Here is a 19,581-nt window from a genome sequence, read left to right as displayed (position 1 = left end):
ACACATCACAGGAAGCACCTCCATGGTTAACAGAGGACGTTACAGCTGACTGCGGTCCAGACATGGTTGAGCAAAACTGGTCATACCGTCAGAATGGATTCAGAAGGTGACACATGCATGAGCATGCTCCACGTGATGACCAAAGGCCTGTGGTTATTAAGTCATTTGCATGTGCACACATGTTTATGTGAACATGGTAATTAGGACAGGCACCCTGCACAGACATAGGGTCATGCAGGTGCACAGGTATGCATGCCCAATGCCAGCCTTGGCACCAGAAGACCTATTTAGGGACAGAATTCAGATTGAGAGTTTTCTGGATGTTGGATGGGGTCTCCAGCTATTATCCTTTATCTATAACCTGTTCTTGTTATTTGCTTATCAGTTGCTGACTCAGCTTGTCTTTGGACATACCTCTACATTTAGGGTTACCACATTTTCTTCAAGCCAAACCCGAACATTTTAGCAGCCTGGGACACCTTTGGGTGGTCATGTGGTGAGCATAGCATGCTACAGTGTTTGTGGCTAAATTGCTATTGCTGACATCATCAGCCTGCCCCCCCCCCACCCACCCAGTGATGCCAAACCTGCCCCCATACAGACACCACAGCGCCCGGATGGCAACAGATTTGTGTGTGACTATCTTGGTTACTTGGGGAGTCACAGCCCGGTCTGAATTATGTGTCCGGGTTTCAGCCTGCCTGAAACCCGAACACAAGGTTCAAAACCCGAACTGTCCGGGTGAATCCCGAACAGGTGGCAACCCTATCTACACTGCCTTCTTGTTATTGACCCAGCTTGCTTTTGGACCTGCTATTTAGCTGCTTAGCCATTGCTGAGTCAGCTTGCCCTTGAACCTATCTTTGTTGTTCAGCCTGTTATTGACCCAGCCTGTCTTGAACCTCTTTTTAATTTTAAATTTGCCTTTCCTAAATGACCTGGCTAGTTCATGACCATGGCTTGCTTCTACTAATTTCTTTTGTGACCACAGCTTGCATCCTGACCACAAGTCTGCTGACTACCCTGTAGAAATCAGACCATATGATTAAAAAAAAACATTTTCTTTGCACATGATTGTTTCTTCTTAACTAATCCTAGAGACAGTAACTGGCAATGAGAGAAAGTACATCTACAATTCTTATAAGTTTAACTTGGCCAATTTGACAGAACTAAGGCATGGTGGATGTTGAAAGATTACCTAGGTCTCTTTATTTCTCACATTTATGATAAATAAGCAATTTTGATATATACAGTATATATATATATATATATATATATATATATATATATATATATATATATATATATATATATATATACACCAAGCAAAATTATAAACGCAACACTTTTGTGTTTGCCCCATTTATCATGAGCTGAACTCAAAGAGCTATGACTTTTTCTATATACACAAAAGGCCCTTTTCTCTCAAATATTGTTCACAAATCTGTCTAAGGCTAGGTTCACACTGCTGCGATGTCCATGATCAGATGTGATTCGCACCGCACTGCAGTGCAAATCACATGCAATCTCTGTGCGATGCGATTTCAGCCATACAGATAGAATGGCTGAATTCACATCGCATCCTGCCCAAATTCGTACAGGACCCTTTTTTTGGTCCGCAGCAGAATCGGATCGCATGGGTATTCAGATCATGCGATCCGCTTCCTGTCCGAGTTTGCAGATCGCACTGCGATATGCGAACTGATTTGGAGGTATCATTAACTTTTAACTGACACTCCCAGCAGTTTGCATAGGGCAGTGTGAACTGCCGCCGGGAGACATGCGATGCGGGAACCCGCAGTGGATTTGCAGCGTTCCCGCATCGCAGCAGTGTGAACCTAGCCTAAATCTGTATTAGGGAACACTTCTCCTTTGCCGAGATAATCCATCCACCTCACAGGCGTGGCGTATCAAGATGCTGATTAGGCAACATGATTATTGCACAGGTGTGCCTTAGGCTGGCCACAATAAAAGGCCACAGTTTTATCACACAGCACAATGCCACAGATGTCTCAAGTTTTGAGGGAGCGTGCAATTAGCATGCTGACTCCAGGAATGTCCACCAGAGTTGTTGCCCTTGAATCGAATATTCATTTCACTACCATAAGCCGTCTCCAAAGGCGTTTCAGAGAATTTGACAATACATCCAACCGGCCTCACAACCGCAGACCACGTGTAACCACACCAGCCCAGGACCTCCACATCCAGCATCTTCACCTCCAAGATTGTCTGAGACCAGCCATCCGGACAGCTGCTGCAACAATCGGTTAGCATAATCAAAGAATTTATGCACAAACTGTCAGAAACCGTCTCAGGGAAGCTCATCTACATGCTCGTCGTCCTCATTGGGGTCTCGACCTGACTGCAATTCATCGTCGTAATTGACTTGAGTGGGCAAATGCTCACATTGGATGGTGTCTGGCACTTTGGAGAGGTGTTCTCTTTACAGTTGAATCCCGGTTTTCACTGTACAGGGCAGATGGCAGACAGCATGTATGGCTAAGTGTGGGTGAATGGTTTGCTGATGTCAACGTTGTAAATTGAGTGGTCCATTGTAGCGGTGGGGTTATGGTATGGGCAGGCATATGCTATGGACAATGAACACAGCTGCATTTTAATGATGGCATTTCGAATGCACAGAGATACCGTGATGAGATCCCGAGGCCCACTGTTGTGCCATTCATCACCCCTGTTGCAGCATGATAATGCACGGCCTCATGTTGCAAGAATCTGTACACAATTCCTCGAAGCTGAAAACATACCTGTTCTTGCATGGCCAGCATACTCACCAGACATGTCACCCATTGAGCATGTTTGGGACTCTCTGGATCAGCGTATACGACAGCGGATTCCATTACCTGACAATATCTAGCAACTTGACAAAGCCATTGAAGCGGAATGGATCAACATTGCACAGGCCACAAGCAACGACCTGGTCAACTCTATGTGAAGGAGATGTGCTGCACTGCATGAGGCAAATGGTGGTGACACCAGATACTGACTGGTTTTCGGACCCCCCCTCTGACCCCCCAATACATTAAAACTGCATATTTTAGAGTGGCCTTTTATTGTGACCAGCCTAAGGCACACCTGTGCAATAATCATGCTGTCTAATCAGCATCTTCATATGCCACGCCTGTTAGGTGGATGGATTATCTCGGCAAAGGAGAAGTGCTCACTAACACAGATTTAGCCCAAGTTCACACTGAGCTGCGGGAATGAAGCCGTGCGAGTTCAGCTGAACTCGCACAATTCCACTCCTGCATGTCAGTCCCAATTTCGGACGCGATTTTAGAGACAGCCCGAAATCGCAAAAAGTAGTACAGAAATCAGTGAAGTGCTGCAAATGCAGCATCGCACCGATTAGGACGATGCCATTTCTGGCAATTGCCGCCAATTTGACATGCGATTTGACATGTCAAATCATACCAATGTGAACCAGGGCTCAGATAAATTTGTGAACAATATTTGAGAGAAATTGGCTTTTGTGTGCATAGAAAAAGTCTTAGATCTTTGAGTTCAGCTCATGATAAATAGGGGTAAACACAAGTGTTGCGTTTATAATTTTGCTCAATGTATATCAATCAATAAAATGTATTGGTAGGATAGATAACAAACTGGTACTTATTAACAATATTGTTTACTATGTTTGTGGTAATTGTGTCAAATGTAATGTAATCTACAACAAAATTATCATTTTAAACTACACGATACCCAAGCATAATAAATACTACTAAGAATGTTTGGCTAAAGCTGATTTTGAGCTACAATATACCAGGTTGCCTTCTGTGAACTGTTCCGCCTGACTTCCATTAGAATGTCTTTATGTTCCATGTGTTTATTTAGGGCTATCAAACAGTTATTTTCCACAAGATACGTTTAAGCCTTTAATGTGAAAGTCACATGAATATTAAGATACAGAAATAGCATCTCTGATCAAATTTATAAAAAGGAGCCTTGTTTCTGTCATAGCCACAAGGATCTTTGACACTCCCCAACTAGAAAAGGTCACTAATCCTACAACAAGGGGGTTTCTGTTATCTAAAGATGTTATTCTTTCCAAAATCCTTCGTTTTGCATGGGAGATAGTAAAGACTTTATCACATGCTGTATACACATGTCAATAACATGTTTCCCAGGAAAACATGTTCTCTTCTTACTAGATATGACATTATCTGACATTAGTTTTAATGTATTTTAATGTAAAATGTGCCTTTTATTTTTATTCCCTCGCTCTTGGGGGTATCTTTTTATTTCCTCACTCTTTTTCTTTTTTCCCCTAACAGAAGAAATAGGGTCAGTGGTGTGTTGTAGCATGCATGTTCACTGCCTTAGGGCAGCCTTTCTCAACCTTTTTTTTACCCCAGGGGAACCCTTAAAATTATTTTCAGGTCTCGGGAAACCCCTGATAAAACCCATTCATTGGGGGTCAGTGGGAACAATGCCCCTTACTTTGGTGGTCAGTGTGAAGAATGCCCTTTTTTTTATAGTGGTGGTAAGAATGACCCTCTTACAGAGAGCTATAAAGATCAATGGTGTCATACCACTGGCTCCTCCATGTGGCATTGTCTCAGAAGTATGTAGGCACCATCAAACAGGAGGTAAATCAGCCACAGCTCAAGGAACCCTTACCACCTCTGGAGGAACCTTGGTTGAGAATGGCTGCCTTAAGGTGTTGGGGTACAATTTGAAAAAAAAATAGCATTAGACATTACAAAGAGAATGACACAAAAGAGCAAAAAGGGTCCTGTTTTGGCTTCATATTGAACCACATGGAAAATAGTTTGAGCCTGTACCCACAGTGAAAGTACTGAATGATGGATTATAGTACCGCCAAGTAAAAAAAAATCATACTTTTTACATTTGGCTTCTTTTAAGGCTTTCCTGTAAATACAGGAAAACCATTCTAATAAAAAGCATTACTAAGTGCAAATTAATTGAAAGCTGTTTGCTGTGGCTGAATGCACTTTGCACAACCCTATTAGATATGTGTTTGTTACTTTCCCAAGTGGAGATCTCTGCCAATGTTGAATTCACGGCTAACGTCTGAAGCAGAGAGAGAGAGAGGAAAAAAAAAAGAGGGTAGCATCCCTAAACAAGATTGAAGAAAAATAGAGCACAAACCTAACTACACATTATGGACAAAAACTGCAGAGCGATTAAAAAAAGTACTGTATATGCACACTTCCATTATCTAGATTAATTACAGTATGGGGGAGAGAAACAAGAACATTCTTCTCTATTAAAATAACTGGTGACCATATACTGTACGTGGCAGCCTATTGGCATTTTTTTACCACTTTTACCAGATGTGAATCAAAACGATTTCCACACTGATCAAAGAAACCTGCAATCAACAAATTAAATTAGTTTGATAGAAACTTACTGGTAGGTTGTATTGATTTGTTTGCCTGAAAATGGCCTTCTGCATAATCAACAAAAAAGCCATGTTAAAGCATCAGTAAAAAAAAAAGCGAATTTTCTACATATGTTCAGATTTGCTTGCACCACTTGTGGAAAATATTGTTTATAATGCCAAAGTATTGACCCAATATTGTAAGAATCAGTGTGCGTATTTATGACTATGTCTGTTGAAGCACATCCTTATTGGACGATGACTGTATACTCAGCTCACATTGGGTGATCCAATTGAAGTATGGTTGGTGGGGTTCCTTGATGCTCCAGTGCCCGCCCAGGGAGTGGTGCTGGTATTTCTTTGTGCTGGAGGTGGGTTCCACATAGTGAACACATAAAGGTATCAAAAGCCTATATATATGGATAATGTAAAATATGTTATTGTCTTTTTGTAGATGAGTGCTGTAATGTTTCCATAGGCCCTGATGAAGTCTGGTGAAAAGTGTCGGCACATGAGGACCTATTATACCAGCATTGTCTTTTGATGTAAAAGTATACACAGTGAACTCTATCAGCACTAGCATTGTTTTTATAATCAATATGTATATTTGATGGATTTTAATCTTTGTGATCAATAAATTGTATGATTTTATATCAAATTGTTTTCTCTTTGTGTGGCCTGTACAGTCCGAAATCACGTTTTGTTTACTTAGTGTGAGTATTTTGTTTTAAATTCAATTACATTTCATTAAAATTATTTATTTTTTTTGTAATTAAATAGGTTAAATCATATGTAAATTCTAACAATACATTTTTGTTACTTGCTCCCTTTTGGTCTGTTAACCACTGCAGCCCCAGAAGATTTGACTGGTGAATGACCAGGCCATTTTTTCGAATCGGCACTGCATCGCTTTAACTGACAATTCCGTGGTTGTGCGACACTGTGCACCCAAACAAAATCGACGTCCTTTTTTACCAGAACCGCCTCTGCGGTTTTTATTTTTTGCGCTATAAACAAAAAAAAGAGCGACAATTTTGAATAAAACACAATATTTTGTACTTTTTACTATAATAAATATCAATTTTTTTTAAAAAAAGCTAATTTTTTCCTGTTTAGGCCGACATGTATTCGCAAGGGGCATATATTGATTGGTTTGCGCAAAAGTTATAGCATCTACAAAATAGGGGATAGATTCATAGCATTTTTATTTTTATTTTTTTACTAGTAAAAATGTCACTGACAGGGAAGGGGTTAACACTAGGGTGTGATCAAGGGGTTAACTGTGTTCCCTGTGTGTGTTTCTAACTGAAGGGGCAGGGGACTAACTATAGGAAGTGACAGATTGTGGTTCCTAGCTAATAGCAACACACGATCTGTCACTCTCAGAAGAGCATAGGGAAGTGTGTGTTTACACACGCTCGTCCCTGTTCTGTGTATCGTGCTCGTGATCGCTTGTGGCTGGCGGTCATCGCAACCATCAGCCATGGCCATGAGCATTGGCACCCCCGCTGTGCAGCGCGCATGCGCGCCTGCTATTCTAATCCTGCGAGCTGATGTATAGCAATGATGGTTTGCAGGATTGTGCCGACCTGTCGCTGTAAAATGAAGGGGGCTGGTCGGCAAGCGGTTAAATATACCATTGAAAGTGTTATTATTTTTATTATTATTATTATACAGAATTTATATAGCACCAACAGTTTACGCAGAGCTTTACAAAGGTGTTTTATTATGTCTGTTTTACAAGTAAAAAAAATAGCTGTTCATCTAGCCAGAAATCTTGTAAGATGATAACTCCTTGTACTTTATGCCTCTGTACTGCATTAACAGTGTTCCCTGCTATGGTTGCCACCCTAGGACAAGAAAAGCAATAAATGCAGGATTACCAGGTGAAAATAAAGGAAACAAAGGTGAAAAAAGAAAACTAATGTAGCTGACACATCTAAGCACCGCTAAGCCACAAGGACTATCAATTTTTGTTTTTGGGCTTAGATACACTTTATAGGTTATTAAGGGTTAAACACAGATAAGGTAAGAGACAGGGGCTAGGGTGTGAAATCTTAAAGGCTAGATTAGTGTTAAGGTTAGGAAGAGAGAGACAAGGTTTAATATTGAATAAAGATTTATTTTCAGAATCAGGTTAGTTGTTTGGGTGTAGTCTACAGTTAGGCTCCATGCACACTGGAGCTCATAAACTGCAGTTTATTGGAGTTTGGGCGTTTTTTTTTTAAAGCCCATAAACTTCACTCCATGTTAGCCTATGTGTCCATGCACACATGGATGTTTTTTAGCTTTAGTGAGCAGTGGAGTTTATGGGCTTTTTTCTGAACGCCACAAATTTGCGTTCAAAGTGCCGTTTTCATCCCCAAAAAACGACAAACGCCGATAAACGCTCATAAACACCCGTTAATTAGTGTTTAGCGTTCTATTTTTTTCAATGCATTGTGGGAGTTTGGAATGCACTGTGGGATATTTGGAGTGTCCTCTGTGTATTTTTATTAAAAACGCCCATAAACGCTAACGCTAATAAACGCTAATTAAAAGCACGATTTTCAACCAGCGTTTTCTGCCAGCAATCTGGCGTCCAGAAAAAGCTTTTTTTAGCTTCAGTGTGCATGGAGCCTAAGAATTAAGGCTGGGTTTACAGTGGAGATCGCAGCAGCTCACAGCAAGAGTCCGATGCATCTCCATTCACCATTTCAGGTCTGATTTCAGCCTGAATTTTTGGCTGAATTTGGACTTGAAATGGCGCAAAAGATGCACAGGACTCCTGTGCAATTCGCACTGGAGCCGCTGAGGAGATGTGTGAACCGGCTCCATAGAGAACCGGTCACAATCTCCTACTATGCGAATTGGATGCGAGGGAAAGCCGCATCAGAATCGCAATAGTGTGAACCCAGCCTAAAATGTTAGTTTAAGCTAAGTGCTAAGGGTTAAAGTGTATGTATAGCCAAAACTATAAAAATAAATAAAAAATAACATATCACCCACCATGCTTCCTTAAAGTGATACTAAAGCCTCGTTTTTTTTTTTTGTTTAAAAATAACAAACATGTTATACTTACCTGCTCTTTAAAGTGGTTTTGCACAGAGCAGCCCCAATCCTCCTCTTCTCAGGTCCCTCTTCTGTGCTCCTGACCCCTCTCTCCTGTTGAGTGCCCCCACAGCATGCAGCTTGTCACAACTTCCAGTGTCCATTCAGACACAGAGCCACGGCCCGGCTCCCTTTCTCTCCTCATTGGCTGATTGACTTTGACAGCAGCGGGAGCCAATGGCATGGCGGCTGCTGTCTCAGCCAATGAGGAGGGGAGTCCTGGCCAGCCCAGTGTCTTGTGCAACATCACTGGCTCTAGATGGGCTCAGGTAAGAAATGGGGGACTGCTGCACACAGGAGGCTGTTTATCGCAATGCATAGAATGCATTAAGATAAAAAAAAGTCTGACTTTACAATGACTTTAAGGCTCCTGTCAGTTTATTTTTTAATTTCTGTGACCTCTTGGGGAGATTTTACTTCACTTCCTATCCCAACATGTCTTTACAATGTAAGGGGAATTTTTATTTTATTCAGTTGTCACCGAGGCATTAAAGAGGAAGTAAACCCTGATGAGTTTACTTCCTCTTTGTGTCCCTGCAAAGGTAAAGCATAATGGGCTACTATGCATCGCATAGTAGTCCATTATGTGTCACTTACCTGACACAGGAGCCAGCGAAGTCACCGCTGTCCCCTGTAGTCCGGCGCATCCATCTTCTTCCGGTTATCGCTGCTCCGGGCACTCACAGCGCCAGAGCAGCGATGACGTCACTCCCGCGCATGCACACGGGAGCTACCACTAACAGCATATCGCAGTTAGCAGCAGCATGCTGCTAACGCCGATAGTGTTCCTGCGCGCCGCTGTCTACGGCGCATGTGCTGTAGACAGCTGTCACTGTCTTTTAGTAAATATCTCCTAAACCGTGTAGGTTTAGGAGATATTTCTTGGACCTACAGGTAAGCCTTAATCTAGACTTACCTGTAGGTCAAAGTGGTTTGTAAGGGTTTAAAACCACTTTAATACCTATTGAAAAGCTTCCCTTTTCTTCCTGTTTTGATTATCACTGTAAAGTACTGATTTCTCCTTCACATATAGCAGCTGATGTTCATAAATACGTACAAGGATTCAGTACTCAGAATACAGTGATAAAAAGGAAAACAGAGCAGGAGGAAAAACCCAATGTTTTCTTGGGGGTATAGAAATCCCCTTTCTCAAAAATCTCCTGCACCCTAAAATCTTTTACTGTTAGTTGTAAAATAATGCCAATAGTAGTGGAGTGCAGACCTTTATTGTTAATTACAAATGCTCTTCCGTACCCAGAAATATGAATGTAATTCACATAAGTATATTTCTACAATGGAGGGGGCAGGCTATCTCCCCAAGGGCTCGTTCCCATAAGTGGATAGTAAAAACAGGCGGTTGAGTCTCGGTTTTAGTATCCCCCTGTCATCCAGCTGCTCAAAGCTGTATACATGCAAAACTTATACCCTCTAATCACCTTTGGCAGGCATTACCTTTGCCAACATGCTGAAACACAAGCCAATTGCTTAGCTCGTGATTGCAACATGGCACTTGCACATAAAATACCCATTTGGTTGTAAAAAAAGAAAAAGGAACATTCAGAAGAAGCAATATGTCCTCCTGAATGCATAGCAGCTGCTGCTTTACCTCCCTCTGAAAAGTGATTCACGCTAGATCGCTTTTCAGAGGGGCTGCAGTTGCTGGCACAGGTGTGAAGAAGCCCCTAGTTTTATTTGAAATGGCAAAGTGACAGGTTTTTTTAAAGGAGAAAGCTTAAATGGAAATACCGGGTAGTCGCTCACACCAACCCCATACGTAGTTCCATTCAGGTTTATTTTACACATTTTATTTTAGGAAAGAGCTTAATTTAAGGTCAGTGGGAAGAAAAACGGTAAGCGAAAGATAATATTTAAAGCGGTATTAAACCCAAAACCCAAAATTTAATTTATTGAAGCTTACCAATCATTAGTTATGGTAGCTGCATTCATTTTCTTATTTAAGCCTTTTTCCCCTCTCTTCTCACCTTCTGATCTGGCTAGTAACACACCTTCTGTATTAAAGTGCCCCCACTCTGGATGAAGGGGAACAAAGGCACCTTTGGACAGCAACATTGTTAGTCTGGGGGAGAGGAGAGTGTTAGTATACTAGCAGATTTAAAGACACTAACAAATTGAAGCTAAACTCCAGTTCACACTTTATAGTTACAGGTACAGCAACAGTTTTGAGTTCCTTTTGGGATGCAGGTTGTATATAAATTAATCAAAACAGATCATCGTAAGCCCCCCTTTCAGTAATAAACAGTTTGTCCCATCCCTCTAACTGCTATATATGCAAAAGATTGTGTTCTTTAGAAAAACAACAGACATACTGGCAGGATCACCAGCTGAAAACATGGGAAAGAAAGCCTAAAAAAGAAAACAAATACAGCCATTACATCTTAGAACTGGTAAGCTGCAATATAATAATATAACAGTGGCTGCAGATTGAAAAGGAGAGGTAATTTTTAGGAACATTAAGGCTCCATTCACGCTTGCGTGACTTCTCATGCGACTATGGACACATAGGAGTTGTTTTAGTAAAGGAAAATTGACTGTGCACATTTGAAAGTGCAGTTGCTCCAGATCTTAGTAGCAGAGAAAGCTCAGCTTACTTTCATCATCCAATACTGTGCAAGCAAAAATGCTGTTTATTTTTATTTTCCTCGCATGTGATCAGGTATTCTTTGTAACCTGAAGTTTTACCTCATTTACTAAGCTCTGGAGAAGTGCAGTCTCATTTGCCTTTAGTAAATCAACCCCTTAAAGTAGAACTATAGGCAAAACTTTTTTGTTCATTGTGGATAGAGAAAGAGAGGGTTATAACTAGGGTTGCCACCTTTTCTTCAAGTCAAACCTGAACACTTTAGCGGAGCACGCCAATTTTTTTTATAGTATACACTATACATATATTTTGCCATTAAATAACATTTCTAATCATATGAAGTTAATAACCTCCCTTTACATCAGAGTCCACAGAGTTCCCCTTTTACATCTGAACACGCAGAGTTTCATTGTAAGGGGGGTCTCTGCAGACTCTGATATAAGGGAGAACTCTGGGGCCTCTAACATAAGCAATTCTCTGAGAACCCTGATTTAAGGGGGAACACTGAGAACTCTGATGTATGGAGAGGACTCTAATGTAAGGGGGAACACTGTGGCTTCTGGTGTAAAGGGGAACTGTGATATAAGGGGTGCTCTGAGAACCCTGATTTACCTTAGTGTACTCACTCAGAGGCAGGAGAGAGAAGGGGGGAGACTTCAGTGACAGACAGGGACGGATGGTGAGCTCACTCACCCCTTGGCAGTCAGCACCTCTCATCCAGATGTATCCGAGGCTGCTGAATTGAAATTTCCAGCCCCAACTTTCCTTTTCTGAGGCACATCACCGGGGATTGGAGTGTGGGCAGACACAGAGGGGTAGGGGTGGGAGGATGAGGTGCTGATCGAGCCCTCTCTCCTCTCCCGTCTGTGTGTGTGTTTGGGGGTGGATTGTTAGTGTTGGCTTTGAGCAGTGTGAAAGAGTGTAACAGACACTCTCAGCCTAGACAACTGCAGCCAGCAACCCTGCTGGGAAGCCATAGTCCAGTCAAAATAATGTGTCCGGGTTTCAGGCCGTCTGAAACCCGGACGCATGATTCCAAACCCGAACTGTCTGGGTGAATCCTGGACAGGTGGCAACCCTAGTTATAACCCCTGTCAATTTGTTTGTTTTTTTTTGCCATCTGCGCCATCTCCATTGCAAAGATTTCCCTTCGCTTCCTGTCCCATAGCCATACAGAAAGTGAGAGGAAATCACTGTAAATCAAGAGAATCTCTTGGGGACCCCCAGGTCACCAGAACTAGTGTCCCCATTGGAAAATGTCCCCTCTATTACTTTTCTGGGGACAACCCAAAATTTGGGGTTTTCTTTTACTTTCACTTTCAATGATAATGGTAAACAGGACCAATAGAGAGGGTAAATCTCCTTAACAGGGGCACAGACAGCAATAGAAACTGGCAGGTGTTCTCTCCACTCTATCCAACACTAAAAAAAGTTTTGCCTTTAGTCATACTTTAAAGTCGCACAACAAGTCACAGCCCATGTATTTCAATGGCAGCCGTTCAAATCTATGCTACTTAAAGTCGCAATGACTTTAAAAAGGTTCCTGTGCTACTTTGATGTGACTTTCATGTGACCTGTGTTTTGATTTTTGCTCACTTCACTGGACTGATTTTTATTCACTTCACTGGACTTTTTCGTTTTTTGTAAACAATTCGTTTTTACCCTATTGTGGGGTTGTTACCGTATATACTCGAGTATAGGCCGACCCGAATATAAGCCGAGGCCCCCAATTTACCCCCAAAAAAACTGGCAAACTTATTGACTCGTGTATAAGCCGAGGGTGAGACATGCCTGTCCATCCCTGTGTGTGTGTCCGTCCATCCCTGTGTGTCCGTCCATCCCTGTGTGTCCGTCCATCCCTGTGTGTCCGTCCATCCCTGTGTGTCCGTCCATCCATCCCTGTGTGTGTGTGTGTCCATCCATCCATCCATCCCTGTGTGTGTGTGTCTCCATCCATCCATCCATCCATCCCTGTGTGTGTGTGTCTCCATCCATCCATCCATCCATCCATCCATCCCTGTGTGTGTGTGTCTCCATCCATCCATCCATCCATCCCTGTGTGTGTCTCCAACCGTGTGTGTGTGTGTGTGTGTGTGTGTGTGTGTGTGTGTGTGTGTGTGTGTGTGTGTGTGTGTGTGTCCAGCCTACCTTTGTCCCGAGCCTCCGTCCCGTGCCTTGCCTCCTTGCCTCCGTCCCGTGCCGTGCCTTGCCTCCTTGCATCCGTCCCGTGTCGTGCCTTGCCTTGCCCCCGTCCCGTCCCGTCCCGTGCCGTGCCGTCCCGTGCCCTCTTCGTCGGCGGCCATTGTAAAGTTCAAAAGCTGCGCCGCCGCCTTCGCCTGTGATAGGCGGAACACTGAATTTCCCAGCAGCCTGTGTTCCGCCTATCACAGACGTCGTATCATCCTCGTCCGTAGTACGAGGATGATACGACGTCCGTGATAGGCGGAACACAGGCTGCTGGGAAATTCAGTGTTCCGCCTATCACAGGCGAAGGCGGAGCCGGAGGCGCGGCTTTTGAATCAGAATGGCCGCTGTCTGTCTGCTCGACACGCTGATCGAGCGGGCAGACAGCGATGACTCGAGTATAAGCCGAGGGGGGCACTTTCAGCCTCAAAAAAGAGGCTGAAAATCTCGGCTTATACTCGAGTATATACGGTACATATTATTTAATATTCATTTATTTTATAACATTTTGTTATTCATATGGGTTGAGTAGTTGGGGTGATTCACTTAATTTGTCGCTTGACTCACAATTTAATGTATTTCCGCAGCTTTTTCCTGCTTATATGTGTTTGTATATATCTTACAAATTTGAGTTGCAGCTATATTTTCTATTCTTAGTTTTTATTATTAGGTTTAGAGCAGTATTTCTTTTTCTTTTTACTTGTGTGCCATAGACAGAAATGTAAACTCTCAAATACCGCATGAAAGTTGTATCTTAACTTTATCAATGCGGCAGTTGTGCAATGGTCAAAGCCAAAGTCGCATCAAAGTTGCAATGTAATGGAAATCGCAAGACTGTAGTCGCACACGTGTGAATGGAGCCTAAATTACAAAATAACATGTCTAGAAATTAGATGCTATATTGTTTATATTTATCTTTTTCCGCAAAGGTAGTAAAGCATGGCCTTTAAAAAAAAAAAAACCTGCAAGACAATGGCACAATGTGATAGAATGCATGGACCATACCTTAGAACAAAGCCTTGCAGTGGCGCACTGTCACCGCTGACAGGGCTTCCATCTTTACCCGGTCTTCCTTCCGGGGTTCATGTGACTGGCCAAGCAGCGATGACATCACTCTCGTGCATGTGTACAGGAGTTACGGCTGCAGCGCAGAGCTATGACTGGATGGCACAGTTATGCCATCCCTTCAGAGCGAATGCGCCAGTGACGTAACCCGCTCTATGCATTGTGAATATCTTCTAAACAGTGCAGGTTTAGGAGATACCTACAAGTACGTTTTATTATAGATAAAAAATACTTTAGCCAAGGTGGTCTTACGCTCTTCCAACGTTGCACCCGACCAGCCTAGACCTCTCTAATTAACCTTCTTCACCCCCCAGCCTGGGGAAGCTTCCCTGTCCTTTCTTTCCACCTTTCCTTGGACAGGGTCACAGGAAGAGGAGTGAGAGGAGAAGGAGAGTAAAAGAGGAAAGGGTGATAAAACACTCCCCTCGCTCCTCTTCTGGTAACCCTGTCCCCCCTTCCCTTTTCTCCCCCCCTTCCTCAATTAATTTCCCCTTTTTTCCCCCTTTTGTTTGTATGTTCGGTTCAGGTTTTGTTCACCCCTCACCCACCTCAACCCCTGAGTCCTAGGGCTCAGGCACTTTGCGTTGACCCCTGGCCCTGGTTGGAGGGTCATTTTTGTTTAATAGCCTACACTCTATGGCACATTTTTTCCGTGTCTTTAAGTGAAATCCTACATTGTGTCTATATGTATTCATATCCCCTGTGTGGGAATTTCACAACTCTCTTTTATATTTCAATAAACATAATTGTACCAGAAAAAAAGACTTTACATACACTTTAAAGTGGTTCCTAAGGCAGAAGTTTCTTTTTATTTTAATACATTCTATGCATTAAGATAAAAAAAAAAAAAAAACCTTCTGTTTGCAGCAGCCCCCCTCAGCCTCAACACTTACCTGAGCCCCAGCTTTGTCCAGCGATATTGCACGAGAGACTCGGCTGTCTGGGACTTCCCCTCCTGATTGGCTGAGACACAGCAGCGGGCGCCATTGCCCCAACTGCTGTTAAAGTCAATAAACCAATGAGGAGAGAGAGGTGGCAGGGCCAAGCCATGGCTCTGTATCCAAATGGACACACAGAGCAGTGGCTTGGCTCCGCTGCCCCTATAGCAAGCTGCTTGCTGTGGGGGAACTCGCCAGGAGGGAGGGGTCAGAAGCACCGGCCAGGGACCCGAGAAGAGGAGGATCTGGGCTGCTCTGTGCAAAATCAAATAAGTATAACATGTTTGTTATTTTTAAGCGCAAAAAAACAAGACTTTAGTATCACTTTAAGGAAAGATGATAGTTTATCTAAGAATCATGGGTGGGTGATAGGAGGGAAAGTTAGGTTTGCCAAAAATGTCCAAATGGTACCTAAAAATAACACAATGTGGGAAACCCAGATACATTCTGAACATTCAAATATGATTAGTAGTATATGAGCGAATAGCGTCAGTGCTTAATACTGTCACACTGATACATTAATATCATGCAGGGTTTATATAGCGACAATAGTTTGTGCAGCGTGTTGCATGAGGTTCAAATATAATATTATTATGATTTATATAGCAGTAACAGTTTGCGAAAAGCATGATTACATTACATTATTATTAAAAAACAGTATTTACAGTGCCAACAGTTTGTGCAGTGCTTTACATAAGGTTCAGATATTATTATTATACAGATTTTATGTAGCGCTCACAGTTTGTGCACTGCTTTATATGAGGTTCACATTGTATTGTATATTATAATTGCCTCCATTTGATGTTAGTTACAGCTGTATGATGGCCGATAGGTTGTCCAGTGAGGCAGGATGTAGGTTATGAGTGACTCCAGTACCTGCTGTACAAAGCTCCATCCCAGCTCAGCCTGTATACAGAAGGAAGGGGTGGCTCCTTCCTGTAGTGATTGTGTGGTGCTGAAGGACAGCGACCAGCAGATGTACAGCTTCCTGCATTCCTAGCTGTGTGTGCTGCATACACACTGTGCTCTAATCACTTCATCTTCTGCACTAAGCAAAGGTACTCACTTGTTGTTATAGAAGAATGGACACAGATGGCACGCCATGCCGCATTAGTGAATACAGGCTGCCCTAGCTATGACTAGCAGTGTAACATATACATAATCAGGTAGCAATATGATGTCCTTGAACCTCCACATTGTACATGCAGAAAATGTGAGCACACAACTACATGTGCATTCCACAATTCTATACCCTGCATCTGAAATATACTAGAATACATATATTCAGACACTGATAATTGCATTTCTGAATCAGTAAACCTAAGAGAAAAAATGTATTTATATACTACTGCATAGAGCAGGTCAGTGATTACAAAGGCAGGCTCTGCTTGATCATTCTTTAATAGGAGCAAATCACATATGCTCTATGTGTGCCGTAACCTCCTTGTATCTTGGATAGATAGATAGATAGATAGATAGATAGATAGATAGATAGATAGATAGATAGATAGATAGATAGATAAAGAGATAGATAGATAGATAGATATATAGATAGATAGATAGATAGATAGATAGATAGATAGATAGATAGATCCTTGTATCATAGATAGATAGATAGATAGATAGATAGATAGATAGATAGATCCTTGTATCATAGATAGATAAACAGATAGATAGATAGATAGATAGATAGATAGATAGATAGATAGATAGAGAGATAGATCCTTGTATCATAGATAGATAAATAGATAGATCCTTGTATTATAGACAGATAGATAGATCATTGTATCATAGATAGACAGATAGATAGATAAATAGATACATCCTTGTACCATAGATAGATAGATAGATAGATTCATAGATAGATCATTGTATTATAGATAGATAGATAGATAGATAGATAGATAGATAGATAGATAGATAGATAGATAAATAGATAGATCCTTGTATTATAGACAGATAGATAAATAGATAGATAGATAGATAGATAGATAGATAGATAGATAGATAGATAAATAGATAGATCCTTGTATTATAGCTAGATAGATAAATAGATAGATAGATAAATAGAAAGATCCTTGTATTATAGATAGATAGATAAATAGATAGATAGATAAATAGAAAGATCCTTGTATTATAGATAGATAGATAAATAGATAGATCCTTGTATTATAGATAGATAGAAAAATAGATAGATAGAATAATAGATAGATAGATCCTTGTATCATAGATAGATAAATAGATAGATAGATCCTTGTATCATAGATAGATAAATAGATAGATAAATAGATAGATAGATCCTTGTTTTATAGATAGATAAATAGATAGATAAATAGATAGATCCTTGTATCATAGATAGATAAATAGATAGATAGATCCTTGTATCATAGATAGATAAATAGATAGATAGATAGATAGATAGATCCTTGTATCATAGATAGATAAATAGATAGATAGATCCTTGTATCATAGATAGATAAACAGATAGATAGATAGATAGATAGATCCTTGTATCATAGATAGATAAATAGATAGATAGATCCTTGTATCATAGATAGATAAATAGATAGATTCTTGTATCATAGCTAGATAAATAGATAGATAAATAGATAGATCCTTGTATCATAGATAGATAAATAGATAGATAGATAGATAGATAGATAGATAGATAGATCCTTATATCATAGATAGATAAATGGATAGATTCTTGTATCATAGATCGATAAATCGATAGATAGATAGATAGATAGATCCTTGCATCATAGATAGATAGATAAATAGATAGATAGATAGATAGATAGATAGATCCTTGTATCATAGATAGATAGATAGATAGATAGATAGATAGATAGATAGATAGACAGATAGTATATCATCACATTGATTTCATTTTACACAAATGCAGAAAATATGAATAAATAATAAAGCTGTGCCTATTCATGTTCAAATGAGTTAATTAAATGAGGCCATACCCATGACTAAGTAAAAAAGCAATGTATAAATGGGAAGATCCTACACATCCTGGTAAGCAGGTAAACACTGGCATGGCTACATGAGTGCCCAGATCTATGTACATGGGCCAGCTTCCCTGTGCCCTGGCAGATTAATACAGACAATGTCAGAGGCAGAGATATGAGCAGATGTCATGTTGTCACCTACCGTCTAGCTGTGTGATGTCCCCTCTCTGCTCGGAATGCAGGCTGCTCCTCCTGCTCCAGCTGTAGGAAGGGAAAGGTTTTCCTTAGCAGAGACAGGAAAGCGTCAATGGTTACACACTTCCTATGGAGTGGAGCAATGGAAGAGGCAGCTCCTGTACATACACTGACAGCTCACAGCTTTCCTAACACTCCTCATTTCCTACAAGAACGCTCATTGTTCTGGGTTTGCTCCTGGTATTACAGGCAGTGCTTCAGGTTCTACATGATGGCATTTAGTTTATTACTGCTCACAGCAGACAGGACCTACTCTTTCTAGAAATCCACCCCATGTTATTGTGTAATCACCTCTTTATTACATTCTGTACATTAACCATTTACTGAGCTAACCCCTACTGTGTCCCTCCTAGGGACTGTCTGCTAAACCCTTTCCTTTCCCTTTCCTGTGTCTGTTTTAGTTACATAGTTAAGTGTGATACATACTATACAATTTTCTGTAGATTTTTTTCCTTCAGATTTACCAAATGCATATAATATAAAGGTAAAACCGTAAGCGTTTCAATTTGTACCCACTCATGCACACCCTATGACTACATGATTTGGTAAATCTAAAGTAAATCAGACAAAAAAAAAGTTGTAAAGTGTGTATGGGTTCTAATGCCCTGTACACACGACCGGACTTTCCGGCAGAAAAGGTCCGACAGAATCATTCTGTCGGACATTCCGATCGTGTGTGGGCTTCATCTGACTTTTTCTTTCTAAAATTCTGACGGACCTAGAAATAGAACACGTTTCAAATCTTTCCGTCGGAACCAGTTTCTATCGAGAAAACTGCTTGTCTGTATGCTGTTCCGACAGACTAAAAACGATGCAAGTGCAACTATTGGCTACTGGCTATAGGCTTCCTTTTTCTAGTCCCGTCGTACGTCATCTAAACGATCGGACTTTGGTGTGATCGTGTGTAGGCGAAACTCTGTCGGGACTCCATCGAAAAGTCCTTCGGAGTTCAGTCCGACGAGAAGTCCGCTCGTGTGTACGCGCCATTAGTGAGGCTAAAAAAAAGAAACAGGCCCATCTAGTTAAAGAGAACAAAAAAAAATATATTAAATATATATTAAACCCTTCCATAGTTGTAATGGAAATTTGTGGGTTCTGTATATAATTGTATTCTATTTTATATGTATTGCACAATGC

The 19,581-nt window shown here is 41.2% G+C and overlaps 1 protein-coding gene across 1 annotated transcript in view; it reads right to left on the bottom strand.

Moving 5' to 3' along the window:
- The window catches only part of CUNH1orf216 (chromosome unknown C1orf216 homolog), a 29,328-nt gene extending 10,677 nt beyond the window's left edge, over positions 1-18,651 (bottom strand). The window contains exon 1 of the mRNA XM_077481725.1: positions 18,392-18,651. The gene's annotated coding sequence lies outside the window, so the exon portion shown is untranslated. The remainder of the gene's footprint in view (positions 1-18,391) is intronic.
- Positions 18,652-19,581: the final 930 nt, after the last annotated feature.

Source organism: Lithobates pipiens, unplaced genomic scaffold, assembly GCF_037356315.1.
Source record: "Lithobates pipiens isolate NorthernLeopardFrog02 unplaced genomic scaffold, aLitPip1_a1.2 Scaffold_16, whole genome shotgun sequence".
Taxonomy (NCBI): Eukaryota; Metazoa; Chordata; class Amphibia; order Anura; family Ranidae; genus Lithobates; species Lithobates pipiens.
The sequence above is the reverse complement of the archived record's forward strand: the minus strand, read 5'-3'. Positions and strand labels throughout refer to the sequence as shown.